This window comes from Anabrus simplex, chromosome 1, assembly GCF_040414725.1.
Source record: "Anabrus simplex isolate iqAnaSimp1 chromosome 1, ASM4041472v1, whole genome shotgun sequence".
Lineage (NCBI taxonomy): Eukaryota > Metazoa > Arthropoda > Insecta > Orthoptera > Tettigoniidae > Anabrus > Anabrus simplex.
In genome coordinates, this window is record NC_090265.1 from 85334 (window position 1) to 105716 (window position 20383).

Sequence of the window (20383 nt, forward strand, 5' to 3'; positions counted from 1 at the left end):
TGTGTAATTTGTAAATATTCCTTTCTTTTATTTGTTTTAATTTTAGGCGCTAACATATGAACAAAACACCCAAATTCCAACCAGGTAAATAACCTTGCAGTTAATGTAAAAATGGTTAAAAATATCTCCAACCTTAAAATTAATTAATTAAAACTCCTTTATTTTATTTTTGTATCACAGATGAATGATATTAATGATATTACTAACTTTTCTGCCTATCCTGCCATGTAACAACAATCTTACACAGGGCAGGTTACACCAAGCACATTAATAATACCCAGTCAAGAGGTTAAAGAGCTAATTTTCAAGCTGGTCTGAAAAGATATAACAAGGGCACTGCTTTATTAGTTAAGATATTTTTATTTTAGGAAATTCTTTCTTGTGTTCTGTGGTTTCTTATTTCATTCACTTACTCTAGAAACTGGAGCTGTGAAAAATCTTCAAATATCAATTTCATTTGAACAACTAGGCAGTCTATTTCATGCCTTTGAAGAGTCACTGAAACTGACAATCTCTTTCAATTGGACATTTCTCTCCAATTAAAGCCGTATGTGTTAAGTTCTGTAAATATGAAATGGCAAGTTGTATTTCGTATATGGCAAGAATTGATATTAACTAATGATTGCAGACTTCAAACAAAGCATCACTGCGAACAAATCATGCCTCATACACACACAACAGATAAACAAAATTTGCATCATCCATGTACTGAATCAGTCCCCCTCTTTTTTTTTTTTTTTTTTTGCTAGTTGTTTTACGTCACACCGACACAGACAGGTCTTACGGCGACGATGGGACAGAAAAGGGCTAGGAGTGGGAAGCGGCCGTGGCCTTAAGGCACAGCCCCAGCATTTACCTGGTGTGAAAATGGGAAATCACGGAAAACCATTTTCAGGGCTGCCGAGAGTGGGGTTCGAACCTACTATCTCCCGAATACCGGATACTGGACGCACGTAAGCGACTGCAGCTATCGAGCTCGGTGAATCAGTCCTCTAGCACGATTTATAGTGTCATATTCCCACTGAGAATGTTTGTCAAAAACTTGGTACAACTCACTGAAATATCTAATTATAGTTGTGATGGCCCTCTTCTGAAAGTTCCAGCTTGTAGTGCAGGCCTGCAGCTACTTAAATCATTTTCCAGTAAGCAATACTGTGTACTTGGAAGACATGCTGAAAAAAAAAATAAAAGCTGTTAAATAAAATATAAACAAACTTACTTGTTTTATTGTTCTTACTCCATATAAAAGCACTAGATTCAGCTGGTGTGGGTACCGTTGAATAAAGATCACACAAGGCATAACTACTTGACAATATTTTGCACACCCCTTAGTTGATCTGCCATTACCCTCCAACCATCATAGCTTCGGCTTATGACTCATTTTATCTCTATTCCTGTCTTCCAAAACCATACAATCATACCAGCCACACCTGCACCACCTTTATCACTAGACATTGTAATTTAATTTAATTTCATGTGGCTATTTCTAGCCGAGTGCAGCCCTTGTAAGGCACACCCTCCGATGAGGGTGGGCGGCATCTGCCATGTGTAGGTAACTGCGTGTTATTGTGGTGGAGGATAGTGTTATGTGTGGTGTGTGAGTTGCAGGGATTTTGGGGACAGCACAAACACCCAGCCCCCGGGCCACTGGAATTAACCAATGAAGGTTAAAATCTCCGACCCGGCTGGGAATCAAACCTGGGATCCCTCTGAACCGAAGGCCAGTACGCTGACCATTCAGCCAACGAGTCGGACACTAGACATTGTAAAAACAAAAGTTTCTCCTGAATTCTAACTTGAACACAGAACCTGAAATTTATGCATTGTAGGTTCTTGTAAGATGTCACGTCAAGTCAGGATCAATCCTGCTACAGTATGTGACAGACTGTACAACCTGCGACTGTCTGGCCAAGGGTTAGGCACCTAATACTAAACTTTGCAAACTAACGATGAACCAACGACTATGGGCAGAGGAGTTCTCCTTAGGAGGTTGAATGAAACCTTTGTGGAGGAAATGCCACATAAATTCACTAAAAAGCTGCTGCCTTGTAGATGTGGCAGGAGACTGCTAAAGGCTCTTTTGTCTTAGGCCCAGCAAGTCAACAGGAGAGTAATTGGCGCCCGCTTTCATAACTAAAAACTAAAAAGAGCCTCGGATGCAATGGAATTCAAGTCCCGAATATGACAACATCCTCACATACTTCTGCTAGGTATAACGGCTGGCAACCCGATGATAATCAGCGAAGATATGCTTAGAGGAAAAGCTACATGAGGAATAAAATAAAAATTGGAACATTGAATATTATAACCCTGACAGGAAAATGTGAAGAACTAGTGGACCTCATGGAGAGAAGAAAGTTTGATATTCTAGGGTTGAGCGAGACAAAATGGAAAGGGAAAGGCGCAAAATAATTCAGGAAGGGTTATAAGATCTATTGGCATGGACACGAAAAGGAATCCTGTAATGGCGTAGCATTTCTCACCAGTAAGAACACTGACAGTGTCGGATGTACAACATGTTGATAGAATAATTAAGCTAAGATGGGAAATAGGGAAAGAGGTCCTAACCATAATTCAAGTATATACCTCTCAATCTGGGTGTACCCAAGAGGAGAAAGACACACTCCTGGATGAACTAGAAGAGAATATTGAAGAGAATAATATAATCATGACTGAAGATTTGAATGCCCGAGTTGGTGTTGATAGAACAGGGTATGAAAATGTTATTGGTCCCAATGGCTTCGGGAACATTAACAAAGAAGGTGAAGATTTGCTGGACTTCTGTTAAGAAATAACCTCATAATTAAGAAAACTTTTTTTTCCTGAAAAGACCCAACCATAAAGTAACAAAATACAGCAGGGATGGACAGCAGCAATATTTAATCATATATTATCTCTCATAAGGAAGCCGGTTTGGTTATCACCAATGTGAAAGTATTACCAGGAGAAACCTTGGCCAGTGACCACAGATTACTGATTGCAACCTTTAGAAACACCCCAGTGAAAAATATGAAGACCAGGCGAAAACCCCAAGTAAGGGTGTGGAAACTGGATGAACCTGAAAAAAAGGTGAATACCAAAGAAGGGTCTGTGACCAGCTCCTGACAGATGAGAGAGAAATGGGAGAAGAGGAATGAACCTGATTCAAGAAAATACTTGTGAGCTCAGCTGTTGATATTGTAGGAAAAACGAGTTGTATACCAAAAGAAAAGGAAAGTTGGAATGATTCTGTTCAGCAAGTCATAAAAGATAGGAGTACGGCAAGACAAGAAAGAGATAAAGAGAACCTAAAAGGCGCAGATAAGTATTATATAAATCTGAGAGAACTAGAACAGAAGTACATACATACACACATTATAGACCACTATGCCTTTAAGCATTCAGTCTGCAAGCCTCTGAATTTACTAAATGTTGCCACAATCCTCTATTTGCAACTAGTGCTGTGGCCTCATTTAGTTCTATACCCCTTAATTCGTTAGAAAGCGAGTCTACAATCATAATCCTGGTCTCCCTCTACTTCTCTTCCCTTCCTTAACAGAGTCCTTTATTCTTCTAGGTAACCTATCCTCATCCATTCGCCTAACGTGGCCCCACTACCGAAGCCTGTTTATGCGTACAGCATCATCCATTGAGTTCATTCCTAACTTAGCCTTTATCTCCTGCCATTGACCTCACCTGTTTGTACCAGCAATCATTCTCGCTACTTTCATGTCTGTTACTTCAAACTTATGAATAAGATAGCCTGAGTCCACCCAACTTTCGCTCCCATTAAGCAGAGTTGGTCTGAAAACAGACTGACGTAGAGATAGTTTCATGCGGGAGCTGACTTTCTCCTTACAGAATACTGTTGATCGCAACTGCGAGCTCACTGCATTACCTTTACTACACCTTCATTCAATCTTACTATATTACCATCTTGGGAGAACATATGACCTAAATTCTTGAAATTATCTACCTGTTCCAGCTTTGTATCACCAACATGATATTCAATTCTGTTGAATTTCTCACCTACTGACAATCAATTTAGTCATTGAAAGGCTAATTTTCATACCATACTCACTGCACCTACATTCAAGTTCCAAGACATTGAACTACAGGTTTTTGACACAATCTGCCATTAAGACCAAGTCGTCAGCATAGGCCAACCTGCTTACTACATTTCCACCTACCTGAATCCCTCCCTGCCACTTTATTACCTTTCAGCAATTGATCCATGTAAACTACAAACAACAAAAGTGAAAGATTAGAGCCTTGTCTAACTCCTGTAAGTTTATTTACTTATTAAAGGTGGACAATAGAGGGCATCACAACAATCGCCCAAGTAAATGCAGCGATGAAGACCTGGCATTTGCTCGAGCTCACATCAACAGTTTTCCTGCTCAGTGCACGACACACTTTCTAAAAGAAATGTTCAATGCTGAACTGTTAGCTGATGCCTTATTTTTCATACCAGTGTGTTGCTAAACATAGATTTCCGGTCGTACTATTCGACTATTCGTTACTTGGAGTAACACTCATCCACGGGCAAGAGAATGATTGATCGCCATCTTCAATCCGACAACACTTTGGGAATGCTCAGCAGTGCTTCAGACCACCATGAGGTGAAGGTAGGAGTTTCTAATTTTATCTTCATTAGTAAGCAAATTCACAAATTTCTTTGTATTCATAATTAGTAGGGATGGGACAAAAGGTTACCTTACCAGTGTATCATTACACTATAGTAGTATTTGGTTGGGATATTAGGACATAATATAAAAGCAGTGGTGGTTCATGGGGTCCACAAGAGACAGGGCACATTTTAGGTCTTTTAAGTCAATCTTAGTGTCATTCCTACCCAACAAAATACACAGAAAGAGAAACAGTGAGTTGGTTAATTGACAACCACACATCCATTCCCAGTTTTTCACACACATTTTAGTTCTTGTTATATCCCTGATCTTGTATCAGGAAATGGGACCAAGGGGTGGACATACTGGTATATTCTTAAACCCCTGAGTTATAGCAAGTTCTAGTTGTGGTGGACCTAATTACTTTGCAAGTTGACAGTCCTCAAAATTTAAGTACGTTTGTGAGTCAGGCGGCAGTGCACTGGCCTCTCATTGCTGAGTTCCATGGTACAAATCCCAGTCACTCCATGTGAGAGTTGTGTTGGACAACGCAGAGGCAGGACAGGTTTCACTCCAAGTACTCTGTTTATCCCTGTCATCTTTTATTCCAGTAACAGTCTCCAATATCATTTCATCTGTCATTCATTATCACTGCCCCAGGACTGTAACAGGCTTCGGCAGCCGGCACAATTCCAATCCTCGCCGCTTGATGAGGGCTTCATTCCTTCCATTCCTTACCCGGTCGAATTAGGCACTGGAAACAGGCTGTGGATTTCCAGTTTGTAATGACTGGTAGCTCACCCGATGCATTTCACTAACTATAAATGACACATCACATACAAGTAACACTGGAAAATTCACAAAAACCTTTTCTAAAAACACACTGAACTGCGACATGCACCAACTAGTGTGTGTTTACTTCCTGCTTATCACTTGTGTTTGGTTCGACCAGGCCAACAAAACTGCATGCAAAGCTGACAAGCATGAAACGAAAACCTGCTAAATTCCTTTCTCATAAATGAAAAGGAGTTGTTTTTATGCTGCTAGAAGTAGTTGAAATAACCACTAAAACTCCACAGGAGGATTACATTTTTTAAAATCTCCTTGCTAGAAACATCTCAAATCCACTAGGTCTAGTGGAAAAATTGCTACATTGGCACCACATGTTCAGTTCACTCTTACACAGTGAAAGCAAATAGTGCACAAAAATTTCATTTTATGCTTTATACTCTTCCTCAGATTATTTGTAGGTCTAGTTTCATACAGTTTCTGTTTTTAGGAAGCATTTCTTCATTGGAACAAGGGTGTTAAAACATTCTGCAAAAAACGAAATTTTCTTCGACCTATGAGACTGCTCTAAAGTTAATAAAACTGTTTGTCACAGTGTAGTATACAGAATATCAACTACTGCAGCACAGAAGTATCCATAGTAACTATTGTGACCTTAGTCAGTGGATTTCAGGTATGGTGCTGTCAAATGAGACAGGAACTCCACAAATAGAATGTGGCCATTGCTATGTTCCCTAAAGTCTTTCAATATATGAGAAAGGAGCATAACGCATAAAAACTACAAAAATAATCTGTTAAAGAAGAAGAATGTCACAAATATGTGTGTTCTTTTTAACAGTCCATGGACGATAGGGCAAGTGACCATGTGAACTAAGGGTAGAGGCGCGCCCGTATAAAAGTAATATAATTCACGTTGCACTGAGCTTTTCGGAAGAACAGTCTCTCTAACTGATGCCTCCTGAAGCTCAAGGCAGCACCTTAAAATGTATGTATGTAAATAGCTGTGTTCTATCTCCATCTTATTTTCTTCAACCTCACTGTTCCTTTCACCAGCTCAACACTCACATTCTTAACTATTCCAAGAATTTTTTGCAATGACCCTTTTATATTCCCAGAAGTAATACTTCAAAACTTTTATTTACAAGGGTAATCCCAAAAATAAGGTCTCCTATTTTTTTTTATAAATACAGAACTATGTTCGTGTGGCTGTTGGTCACAATGTTGTGAAGATCGTTTCCCGTGCTCGCATATAAACATGCGCACCCCACACTGAGGCACCCAGACTTGGCTTGGCAGTCACTAAGAATGGAGCTCCCATTTGATGTTATCGCCAAGTGCGAAATGAAATATACGATGAACAAAGGAGCGGGAGACCGCCAATTTCTGTCGAGACAGTCGTGAAGGTTAAGCAAATAATGCGTGAAGATCGGCGGATCACCCTGGATGATCTCTGCACTTTGGTTCCTGAGGTTTCCCGAAGCGCTGCTCACAGAATTTTAACAGAAAAGTTGAAATACCAGAAGGTGTGCCACACATGCTGACTGACCACATGCGGCAACAAGTTACGCGCATTTCTTCGACGCTTTGCAGTCGAACAGGACAACTTTTTGGACTCAATTGTCACGGGCAACGAAACCTGGGCGTTCCACTTTACACGTGAGACCAAGCAACAACCACGCCAGTGGCAGCATAATTCAAGCAAACACAGTTTGCCGGTAGCCATGACAACTGTGTTTTGGGATCGAAAAGGGGTATTGTTGGTCGACTTTATGCCTGCTGGGACCACAATTAACGCTGACAGGTACTGTGAGACCCTGAAATACCTCAGATGGGCAATTCAGAACTGGAGAAGTCTAATGTTGAGCAAGGGCGTAAACATTCTCCATGACAACGCTCGTCTGCACGTCCGCTTTCCTGCAACAATTTCAGTGGAACATCATCACCCACCCACCCTATAGTCCCGACTTGGCACCCAGTGACTATTACTTATTCCCTAAATTGAAAGAACATTTGGCTGGAAAGCGGTTCAGCACTGACGATGAGGTGAAAGATGAGGTTCACAACTTCCTGAACAGCATGGCTGCGAGCTGGTATGACATGGGCATACAAAAACTGTCACAGCGTCTACAAAAATGCATCGACCGAAATGGTGATTATGTAGAAAAATAGCTAAATGTTCAAACTGTAAAATGATGTTAACCATTGTAGAAATAAACAGGTCTATTATTATTGATTTAAGCCCACTAAGGAGCGCTGGTGACTAGTTCTTCCTCGATGCTCTTCTTTGTTCCCAATATCTTTTGAGCCCTGCTGATAATTTCTCCTTTCTCTCCTGTGAAAGGGGCTTCCGACTTCTAGGAACTCTAGGTGGTGGGGTCCAAGACTGTACCATAGCACAAAATTTGGAACGATCTTCTATATCAATATCTGAAATCCCAGCCGAATCCAAGTCCTTCTGTACTTCATTAAGCCACAAGCTTCCAGTCTTGTAGCTTTTAACCAAAGAGAAGATCTTCTTGGTAAGCCTGTTGCTGTCCATTCGTTGTAGGTGTCCATAGAACTTAAGCCTCCTACGTCGCATGCTGGTATTGGCTGATTCTAACTGTTGATACAGCTCAGAGTTCGATTTAAGTCTGTAGGTTCCATCTGGGAGCAATCTCGGTCCATGAATTTTCCTGAGGATACGTCTTTCTGCTTTCTCTAGACCATCCATGGTGCCTTTTTTGTTCATCAGGAGGGTCTCTGAGGCGTACAAAAACTGTGGTCTGACACCAGTTTTGTAATGACAGATCTTAGCATTTTTCGAAATGCACCTCTTATTATAATGGTTGTGGGATAGTTGGTATGCTGCATTGAGTTTGTTACACCTTTCTAGGATGGATGTACCGTCTCTACCATTGGGGTGGACCCATTCACCAAGATAGCGGAAGCGATTGACTTTCTCAATCGTTCCATGTATGGTCGTCAAAGGGGGGTTACCGGGATGCCGAGTCTCAAAGTACTTAGTTTTGTCATACGATATGTGTAATCCAGCCTTCACCGCTATCTCGTGCAGGGCTTCAATAGCAATGACAGCATCCTTAGAGTTGTTGGTTAGGATTGCAATGTCATCTGCGAATGCTAGGCACCTGATCTCAATCTTTCGAGTCCCGGCTCCAATGGCAACTGGTTTGATTTCTAGATTCCTCAGTGTACAGTCCCAGGTCTATGTATTTATAAAAAAAATAGGAAACCTTATTTTTGGGATTACCTTCGTATAAAGTGTACAGTGACTTATTTCTAGATATCCAAGGATATGTGGTTAAACTGGCAGATACTGTATGGTGATGAATGGGTGCCTTACATTGTTCATATGCTGCTGGGATGAGGAAACAGTCCTGTGGTCAGGCAAAACATAACCAGGGCTTAAAATCCAGCACTTTTTTTTTTGCAATTTTTTTTTAAATGCTGCACCGATACAGACTGGTCTTATGGTGGCAATGGAATAGAATCAAGAAAGAAACAACTGTTGCCTTAAGGTTCAGCCCCAGCATTTGCCTGGTATGAAAATTGGAAGCCATAGAAGACCATCTTCAGGGGTGCCAACAGTGGGGTTCAAACCTGTCACCTCCCAAATGCAAGCTGATAACTAGGGGGCCCTAACCGCATATCCAACTCGCAAGGCTACAAAAAATGTCTTCCGGCTTTGAAAAAAAAAAAAAAAAAAAAAAAGCTGGCACAGTCCAGTGGTAGTCGAAGGTGCTAAAGCGTAGGTAGATTTGCCAGCACATAAAAGAACTCATGCGGATAAAAATTACGGTACCTAGGCATCTAAAAAGACGTACAAGTAGTTGGTGGAGTGTTAAGCCAATATTATTATTATTATTATTATTATTATTATTGACACCAAGTAGGAGAGTAGGAATGCTAAGCTGTTACAAGATTATCACTCGCACGGCAGGCAAACTGAGCTGCCATGTTTCCTTATGGAGCTTAATAGCTGTTTAGCCAATTGGCAACTCCCTCCCCTTCTCTTTGTTTCGATCAGAGAGTTACGTTCGTATTAGGGTCTCCTGTGAAACACAATATTTCCAGAACTGCTTACTGTGATGGAGCAGGATACACACCATAATGTCACAATATTTACCTCCCATCTCTCGTAGCTAGGCTATTCATAGTCCATAGGTGGGCTATCATAAGACATATATTCACTACCTTTCACTGTACATCTCAACACAGATTCATTTTCTAACTTCTGACTGGAATGTAAAAATGCAGGCAAAAACAAAAAACAGGCTCACCGGCAGCAAGCAAAACTGAACTTTCCTGAGGTTAACAGCTTGCTCTCCGAAGATGAAATTTACCCTGCAGGGTTTAATCTGTTTTCCATGTTTTCTCCTCGTGTTTTCCCCGCATTAATTTCAGTGGGACATGGTACATAAGAGTGATGCTCGAGCATGTTTATCGTACACTGGAATCATCATCTCGAAACATATTTTGCACAAACAATAACAATGGCATGAAGACTTTGAGATAAATGTATCGTAAGTCAAACAAGCTAAATCAAGTACCATTCTGTGAAGAGGGTTATCAGTAATCCCATCATACACAGCTACTGCAATAAATACTACAACCAAGGAAAAATGAATTGCATTGCTCACAGCATGCCATGTTCAAACTCACTCCTGTCTTCCTCAGAGACTTCATCCTTGAAACTGGCAAGAGTGAGCTTGACAGTTTCTAAACCCACTCATAACAGAAACAAATGCATTAGTGTTAACAAATGGAAGTGCCATTCGAATGGGTATGCTGGTCAACTAGTGTAAATTCGTAGAATTATTTTCTGTGATAATTTCGCTTTTCCATAATTTCTCTTTAATAGTGAGGTGAAATCAGTAATAATTACGAGCAGTCCATAATAGTTAGCTTTCAAAACACTGGAAGTTTTAAAAAAGAACATTAAGAAGATAAGAGTTATTGTCTTCTTAATTTTTAATGCACTCCTCAAAGAAAAATAAACATTTTGCACCACCTGTATGTTTTGCATACGTGAAGGATGCTCACTCTAAAAGTTGTTGCATGGCAAACAGACATCCGAATGACTTGTAACGCTACCCGTTAGTGGCCGTGCAGTCTCAGAACAGTCAAGAAGAGTGTTCTGTGGATACAAGACAAGAGCACATTTGTGTCCTGGGCAGTATACAGATATGCCTCCACAAGTAATTACCGCTTTTGTTCATACTCGCATAGTACTGCATCAGCAAGGCCAGTCTGTCAGGGCAATTGCCAGCCTGGTTGGTGTACACCAGGGGTTCTCAAATTTTTTCGTTCGCAGCACATTGTTTCGCTATGCTGAATATAGCGGCACACCCCAACGTACAAGTAACTATGCCTGCTTTACAGTAATTTTGAACGCTACAGAGCAGTCCCGAAAGAATGAGAACCCTTGCGGAGGATACACAAATCACTGGAACGTCAGCAGAGAAATATGTCTATCACTACCGAACCCTAGTGGAGTATATATAAACCAATCAATGCTTACCTGCAGTTAGTTCAGTACTTCAGTTGGAAATGCAAAGATGTTTCCATGTAGTACAAAACTTAGTGCAATTGACTGTTGACTAAGTCGCAATGTTTGGTGTTGTTATAAAACTGAAAGAAATGCACAGATATTGTGTTGTAATATGGAGAAGTTTTTAATTAAACAACAACAATTAAACAGCATTGAAGGACATCAGAGTGAAAACAGAACAAGTAAATCACCTGGATCAAGCATCAATGAGAAGCTACTTCTGCAGCAGAGCAGTTCATCGTCCAGTGCTGTGCACAGGTATCAGAATTCTTATTTAAGCTTCAGATTTACATTTACTGAACCTGGAAATAGTGAATTTTCTGAGTGTGTTGTATGTGGCAAAAAATTAAGCAATGAACACATGGTTGCAAGCAAACTAAGACACTTGAAAAAACACAGTTACTTGGAAAATGAAGATAAAGCTTATTTCAGTAGTTTACTCTCTTCTCAAATTAAAGAAGGCAAGGCAATGAATAAAGTAATTACAACTTCAGAAAAAGCGCTAGTAGGCAGCTATAAAGTAGCAGTAATAATTGCCAGGAATATGCAGTCACATACAGCAGCAGAAACTTTGATTTTACCTGCTTGTAAAGAAATAGTAAAATTCATGTTGGGAGAGGCTGCCGATAGGGAGATATCTGAAGTACCTTTGTCAAACGACGTTGACGCCGATATCAGCTGATATTAAAAGCAACTAGTAGAAAAATTACATGATAAAATATTTGCACTTCAACTGTACGAATCAACAGACATAAAAAATAAATTAATAAGCAACATAAGATTTTTAAACAAAGAATAACTGACTGAACAGTTCCTATCCTGCAAAGAATTACCTCGGACGTCAGCAGGGTCAGATATATATAATTCTACGACAGTGGCATTGGTAGAAATTGGACTGAGTTGAAACAATTGAATTTCAGTGTGCACTGATGGAGCCCCAGTAATGGCTGGTGGAATGAGAGGTTTTACTTCAAGGTTGAAGCAAGATTTTCTGCACATTGGATCCACGCATTGTTTTTACATTGAGAAGCTTTGTGTCAAAAACCATACCTTCAGATCTAAGTAACATAATGAGCTCAGTTGTGGAAATGGTTCATTACATTAAAAGCAGAGCTTTAAAATATAGATTTCTCAAAGTCATGTGTCAGGAAGCAGGAGCTGTTTATGAATCTCTAGTCCTTCACACCGAAGTTTGTAGGTTGTCCAAAGGAAGTGTACCTTCCATATTTTATGAACATAGAAATGAGTTATTACAAATATTTGCCACAAAAAACATGAGTTTGCCGACATCATTAGCGATGAAACTTGGTGTTCGAAAGTTGCATACCTAGCTGATATTTTTGGACATTTGAATAATATCAATACCAGTATGTTAATAATAATGTTATTTGCTTTACATCCCACTAACTACTTTTTCGGTCTTCGGAGACGCCGAGGTGCCGGAATTTAGTCCCGCAGGAGTTCTTTTACGTGCCAGTAAATCTACCGACACAAGGCTGTCGTATTTGAGCACCTTCAAATACCACCGGACTGAGCCAGGATCGAACCTGCCAAGTTGGGGATACCAGTATGCTGGGAAAGAAAGAGAATATTCTTAAATCATCTGACAAGCTGAATAGGTTCTTAAGAATTCAACTGTGGAAGTCAAAAGTTGAAAAAAAGTGATCTTGAAATGTTTCCTCTCACAGTCGATACCGACATCTGTTCCAGTCTGATTTTAGAACCATTTTCTGTTTTGGAGAATAAACTGCAAGAATATTTTCCTTCCCTCAATGTGAACGAATGCGACTGGGTTCACGATCACTTTGCTGTTACAGCTGAAGATACAAAACATTTACCATTAGTAGGGGCAGAAGAATCAGCTGAACTTCAAGCCGATTGAACTTTGAAGCTGAAATTTAGAGAAGAAACACTACTTCAGTTCTGGATTTCAGTGAAAAGAGAGTTCTCAGTGTTATCAGAGCATGCTATATCTATATAAATACAGTTTTCAACAACATAATATCTGTGCAAACAAGGATTTTCACATTGACCTGCATCAAAAATAAGAAATGCAAGCGACTTCTTTCTGTAGACCAAGAATTATGGGTGTGCTTGTCTGCAGTTCCTCCTCACAGCGAACAGTTGTGCAGAAGTAAACAAGCCCACATTTCCCACAATACTGCAACAATAGTGTAATATTATTGACAAAGCATCTTATTTATTGAGTTCTTACTGCATGTACGCTTACGCCATTCTGTAATATTAGTAAATAGTATTACAAAAATATTGAAAACACACGCAATTTTTTCGCGGCACAGTCTGACAATTTCATGGCACACCCTTTGAGAACCCTGGTGTACACCATTGCAATGTTGTAAGGAGAGACAGCCGCATTCATATCACACAAAATGTTGAAGATCGTCCTTGCAGTGGTCGTTCAACGGCCAACAACAGAAGCTGACAACTTATGTGCAAATCCTGGTTCGCAGGAACCTGGCACACACCTTAACAGAACTGTGTAATGCCTTACGGCAGGCAACTGGTAGGACTGTGTCTACGCAGACAATCAGAAATTGTCTCCTTAGGGACAACCTAGACTCAGGAGTTCATTGGCAAGTACCTGCATTTACATCCCAACACCATGGCGCCAGGTATAGATGGGTAAGGGAACACTTGGACTGGACCCTGGAAGAATGGCGGTGGATCCTCTTCATGGATGAGTGCCTAATGTGTCTGACGCTGGATTATCGTTGGAGGAGGGTATGGAGAGAATGAAGTAATGCCAGACGAGTACAGTACGCCATGCAACACACCATCAGGGAGGTGGATCTATCATGTTTGGAAGTGGCATTATGTACGGATGTCGGACGCCACTCATCGTCGTAGAGGGTAATATGTCAGGTACACAAGACCGGAACAGAATCCTAGGAGCCCATTGTTCAACCATACTGACATTTTGGCAGCAGATTTGTTCTGCAAGATGACAAAATGCACTCGCACTGCTGCAGTCTTGTTAACCTCTTCCTCAGGAAAGCTGACAACCATTGGATGGACTGGCCTGCTATTTGTTTTACGTCGCACCGACATAGATAGGTCCTATGGCGACGATGGGATAGGAAAGGCCTAGGAATAGGAAGGACGCGGTCGTGGCCTTAATTGAGGTACAGCCCCAGCATTTGCATGGTGTGAAAAGGACTGGCCTGCAGCGTCTCTGGGGACGATTCCTATTGAACATGCCTGGGATATGCTGAAACAGGCACTGCGACAATGAACGAATCCACCTCTCACCTGGCCAGTGGGCTGCTGTTAAAGAATAAGACAGGAATGACCAGGAAGCTTCAACCACCTTGTGGCATCTGTACTCTCCCTGTTTTCCAGAATATGGGTATCCTGCCCTGTGAAGTTCAGGAATTCAAGGCGTTTACCAATCTTCCTGCCACTTTGCCTGACCTGCTTCCGGTGCTACCAGGCGAGTTGGCTGTGTGGTTAGGAACACGCAGCTGTGAGCTTGCATCCGGGAGACAGTGGGTTCAAACCCCACTGTCGGTAGCCTTGAAGATGGTTTTCTTTGGTTTCCCATTTTCACACCAGGCAAATGCTGGGGTTCTATCTTAATTAAGGCCATGGCCGCTTCCTTCCCACTCCTAGGCCTTTTGTATACCACTGTTCCTTAAATGATCATATGCTAGTTTATACAGTGGAACAAAAAGAAGAAAAACTTGAAGATCTTAAACTTACATAAGTATTCTCATTCAGTTCAACAACATTTTATGTATTGATCATTTTTATAATATTTCATAACTTTTCCTTATTCACTGATATGGTGTATTAGGGCACAATACTTCTTTGAAATGTAAAAACAAAAGAGCCAAGCTCGATAGCTGCAGTTACTTAAGTGCAGCCAGCATCCAGTATTCGGGAGATAGTAGGTTCGAACCCCACTATCGGCAGCCCTGAAAATGGTTTTCCGTGGTTTCCCATTTTCACACCAGGCAAATGCTGGGGCTGTACCTTAATTAAGGCCACGGTCGCTTCCTTCCCACTCCTAACCCTTCCTTGTCCCATCGTCGCCATAAGACCTATCTGTGTCGGTGAGACGTCAAGCAACTAGAAAAAAAAAACCCCAAAAGATTGTGTTATATTGTTTTAATCTTTGAACTGACCACTGATGGAGGGAATGGCTGACTTCCTGAAACATCTAAGGTTAAATAAATAGTTTTCTTTCATTAATAAGTGTATTGACATGGCAGATTCAAATAAAAGTATTTTAAATAGTTCTGTAATACATTCAGACTAGTCAATATGGATCAATAACCATATTAACCTATCATGGTTAAGTTTATCAACACTAATCACTCTCTTCATTCTTTTGATATTGTGAACATCTATTCTAGCATACAAATTTCTAAATCATATCCTATTATTAAAAATAATTTAAAATAAATACAGTCGTTTAAGTAAAGTGAAAATCCAGGATTTCATGTCCATTTTAAAATTATACTCTGTACGGCTTTACTTCTAAACTGGCGTTTTGCAAAACAAATGAGCATCACCTTACCTCTGTTGCCAGCACGCTACTGCCCCGAGCACAGCTGATGCAATACGACCGCGGTAAACAGCCCTCGTAAAATGTAATGCCGTACTCAGAAAAGCCAATGATTCAGGATTGAAAACAAATTCACTTACAACGTCCAACACTAATAAGAGAATGCATTATTAGGAATAAAAGAGAATGAGGAAATAACACATCACTCACCGCTAATGGCTGACACAGGAAGGAGGTTATGGCCTAGAAAGGTAACACTACTGATCTCAGAATCACTTTCTTGCCACTTGTCTTTCCCAAACTACATTGATACATGCCTAACACGCACAAACTAAGTACCTACACTAACCATTACACGGACGTAAATAAAACTACAGCTACTTTTATACACTAAACTTCTAAACCTATATTGTGCTAACTTACGTATGCTAATCTGTAAACTACGCTATACTAGACAGATAAAAGACTAATATGAAAAACACTCAATAATGAAGAAAAATGCAAAAGATAGCTAACCATAGTGAATACCATACACGCTGGGCACGTAGGTTAACCTTGTGGCGAATGTAAATATTAGAGTTGGCAACTAGGTTTCGAGATCGCAGTCTGCCGATATAAATCGATATGAATGGCAGCTTAGGATTGGTTGGATGTCTATGTTTCAGCGCATAACCACCAGGCAGAGCCAACATCGGCCAAAACGTCAATTCAGAAGTAAAACCGTGTGGAGTATAGTTGTTAACGATAACTTCTTCACTTCTGATGTCATCTACAAAAAGGAAGGTTTGGCTATGGGTTCACCTGCCTCGGGTATCTTAGCTGAGATTTACCTGGATTTTTTTTTTAAAACACACTAATATTGATGATGATAATAAATGTACCGGGTAGTACACCTCTACGCTGTACGTTTAAATCTCGCGCCAATTAGAACTCCTCTACTGGAGAAACACTGAACTTGGAACTAGACCAACTTAAATTTTTTCTCAGAAGATGTCACTACCGTAAATTTTGTGATTACGAAGTTGCCAGTTGTTTGGTACGTAACTCACTCACTTGATTAAATAATAACATTTATTACATTTAAGACACTTATATAACACATTATAAATACATAATACTGAGTATTGATGGGCAGATGCCCTCGATAACAGTCAGTCACATGTTCTCATCTCCTCTCGCACGAGGCACCCCAGCATAACAGTCTCTCATCCCCTTCCATCCACACCACTTCCGGCTGGGTGCTGAAGGGTGCTGCTATCTGTCCTAAAGTGGTATGAGTAACTAGGTGGTCTAGCCATAGCTAGGCCGGAACATGCTCCCCACCGTTGAATCACCACGATTCAACCGAATTAAATTGCCTGATATGCCCTCATGAGAGCTCAGTTCAAATATCACACAGGCACTGACATACAGAGTTCATGTACAGTAACCAAAATGAGTTGATCATTCAACAAAATATACATATAAACATAGGCAAAACAGAAACACAAGCAACAAAATATTTACACACTGTTAACAGAAGGTACTAAGTAGGTTGACTTTGTCCTCATCCATTATTATGCAATATGAATTAAGCACACTATAAGTTCTCAGTTCAAATCACGCACACACAACACCATAATTACACTCTGAAATGAACAAGAAAAAATATTCACATGAAACGCTTATATTTTAGCCACAACGATCCTGTTTAGTTCTCAATAGGTAATGGAATTAACTTGTTAACAGGTCGTTTAAAAAGACCACTGGTTGTTCTGATGGTAGCCACTCGTGCAAGTCCATCCTTCCCAGGGTGAACAGTCTCCACCATAGCCAACTTCCAACAGAGAGGAGGAAGATTGTCCTCCTTCAGAAGAACAACTGTACCAGTAGCTAGGTTCTCCTTGGGACAGGTCCATTTTTTCCTCTGCTGCAGTGAGTTCAGGTAATCGGCAGACCACCTCTTCCACAACTGCTGCTGCATTGACTGGATACGCTGCCATCGAGCCAATCTGTTGATGGGCAGGTCAGTAATGTCAGGCTCAGGGATGGTTGTAAGGGGGGCACCAATTAGGAAATGAGCAGGTGATAAATAATTAAGGTCACTGGGGTCATTAGATAAGGCAGATAGGGGGCGAGAATTAAGACAGGCTTCTATCTGTGCAGTAAGGGTACATAGCTCCTCAAATGTCAATAGCGCATTACCCGCAACTCTTCTCAAGTGGTACTTCATGGACTTGACAGCTGCTTCCCACAGTCCGCCAAAGTGTGGAGAGCTGGGAGGTATAAAGTGCCGCGTGATGCCTTCCATCGCTAATGAATTCCTTATCTCTTCACAAAAGCTGGTTGAAAGGAATAGTTTTTGGAGGTCCTGCATTCTTCTATTGGCACCAATGAAGTTAGTCCCATTATCACTATAGATGATGGAGCACTTCCCACGTCGAGCTATGAATCTCCTCAGGGCTGCCATAAAGGCATCAGTAGAGAGATCACCCACCACCTCCAGGTGAAGAGCCTTGGTAGCCAGACAGATGAACAATGCAATGTAGCTCTTCGTTGTCTGTTTGTTTCTTACATTTCCCCTCTTGACGAAGAAAGGACCAGCATAATCAGTTCCTACATTAAGAAATGGGCGACTCTGTTGCACTCTGGTAACAGGGAGCTGTCCCATCAGCTGTTCAGCTGTTGACGCCTTGAATCTAAAACAGGTCAGGCACTTGTGGATGACTCTTCGAACAACTGCCCTAGCCGTGGGAATCCAGAATCTTTCTCTTAATGATGCAATTACAAATTGAGCACCTGCATGTAAAAGCCTAATGTGTTCTGCCATCACAACAAGGTTTGTGAGAGCATGCTGGGGAGGAAGGATAAGCTGGTGCTTATTGTCATAAGGTAGTTTTGAATTTACTAGTCTTCCTCCTACCCTTAGCATTCCCTTATCATCTAAGAAAGGATGTAAATCTGCAATTTTACTTTTCCTTGAAATGCAACGCTTAGAGTTGAGACTGGCTATCTCTTGAGCGTAACACACTTGCTGTGCAATTTTGATACAGGAGTGCAAGGCCATCTGCAGCTCTTGTGTACTTAATATCCCTAACCTCTTGTCTTGAGGATTGGCACTATTGTGAATAAATCGCCAACAATATGCAGTAACTCGAGTCAGTCGGGACAGTGACGAGTACTTCAGCATAAGTTCATCCCAGTTTGTACCTATCAACATAACTACAGGAAGTGTGCTTCGTGACTCAGGTAGTTCCTCTTCTGCATGGGCTGAGCTTGTGTCTGGCCATGATTCAGTGGGCTCAGTTAACCAGGATGGTCCGTGCCACCACAGGTTCATACCTCGTAGTTGTTCTGGAGCAACACCTCTGGATATTAAATCTGCTGGATTACAACTGGTAGGAACATGTCTCCATTCAGCCTTGTGAGTGTATTCTTGAATTGAAGAGACTCGGTTGGCCACAAATGTTTTCCAGCGAGTAGCAGGAGATGCGATCCAGGCTAATACAATGGTGGAGTCTGTCCACAGGTACAGCTTGCTGACTGGCAGAGACAAAGCTGGAAGGGTCTTGTGGAGTAGTCTGGCAAGTAGTAGCGCTCCACACAGTTCAAGTCTTGGTAGTGTCAGTTTCTTCACCGGTGCTACTCTGGATTTAGAACATAATAATCTGACAAAGGTCAGTCCCCCTTTGTCAACAGACCGTACATAAAGACAAGCTCCATAAGCTTGTTCTGAAGCATCAGAAAAACCATGAATTTGTATATCAACAGGGGGTCCCTTACATGTGACTAACCGCTCAATATAAAATTCTCTTACTGCCTGTGGCTTAAAGTGAAGTTCTTCCCATTCTCTGACTAGTTGAGATGGTAGTCTGTCATCCCAGTTCAGATTGACTAGCCAAAGTTTCTGCATAAAAACCTTGTAAGAAATTACCAAAGGGCTGACCAACCCAAGTGGATCAAATATTGATGCAATAACAGATAAGACCTTTCGTTTAGTTTACCTCTGGTGCTGGAACATCGAACCTGGGACTGCCAGATGATGTCATTGAAGTGAACTTCCAAGTATTTCCATGTTACTGTAGAAAGTAGTCGTCCATACTACACGCCACGCTACTTTCACGAGGTCCTCGTGGTGTAGATAATCCGGCCCGGTGGACCACATGTTCCGGCCTAGCTATGGCTAGGCCACCTAGTTACTCGCTACCACTTTAGGACAGATAGCAGCACCCTTCAGCACCCAGCCGGAAGTGGTGTGGATGGAAGGGGATGAGAGACTGTTATGCTGGGGTGCCTCGTGCGAGAGGAGATGAGAACATGTGACACTGTTATCGAGGGCATCTGCCCATCAATACTCAGTATTATGTATTTATAATGTGTTATATAAGTGCCTTAAATGTAATAAATGTTATTATTTAATCAAGTGAGTGAGTTACGTACCAAACATGGTCCTCCGGGCCGGATGAACCAGCGACCTATGGATCTACAGTCCACTTCCATGGTCAAGGTACTAGATTGTAGGGGGCAAACGCAGGTCTGCCGGGCACTTCTTGACAGTGGCAGCCAGGTTAATCTTTGCACTGAAAGTCTAGCACAGCGATTAGGCCTTAAGAAAATGAAGAATCCCATACCAATCAGCGGCATAAATGATTCCATTTCTCAATCAAGGTACAGTGTTCAGTTAGAATTGCAATCCACTGTAAGTAACTTCACTGTGAGTATGACTTGCTCTGTCTTTCCACGTATCACAGGTAACATGCCCAGTAGTTACATTCAGCATGAGCATTGGAACTTGCCCACTGATTTGAAGCTCGCTGACCCCAAGTTCTTCCAGCCAGGTGACATTGAATTGTTAATAGGCGCAGAACATTTCTTTTCATTACTGAAACCTCGGCGCAGAACTCGATCACCAGATTATCCTATCCTTCA

At 41.2% G+C, this 20383-nt stretch overlaps 1 long non-coding RNA gene across 3 annotated transcripts in view; it reads right to left on the reverse strand.

Moving 5' to 3' along the window:
* LOC136859443 (uncharacterized) overlaps positions 1-20383 on the reverse strand; it is an 82040-nt gene that overhangs the window by 22822 nt on the left and 38835 nt on the right. The window contains exons 3-4 of one of the 3 annotated variants that reach the window (XR_011017558.1): positions 11139-11249; positions 10970-11027 (exon numbers count right to left, since the gene is read on the reverse strand). The exons of 1 other annotated variant lie outside the window; for it this stretch is intronic. This is a non-coding gene — a long non-coding RNA (uncharacterized lncRNA). Of the gene's footprint in view, positions 1-1056; positions 1173-10969; positions 11028-11138; positions 11250-20383 lie in introns of those variants that run through there. One more of the 3 variants, XR_011017557.1, reaches the window with a different exon arrangement.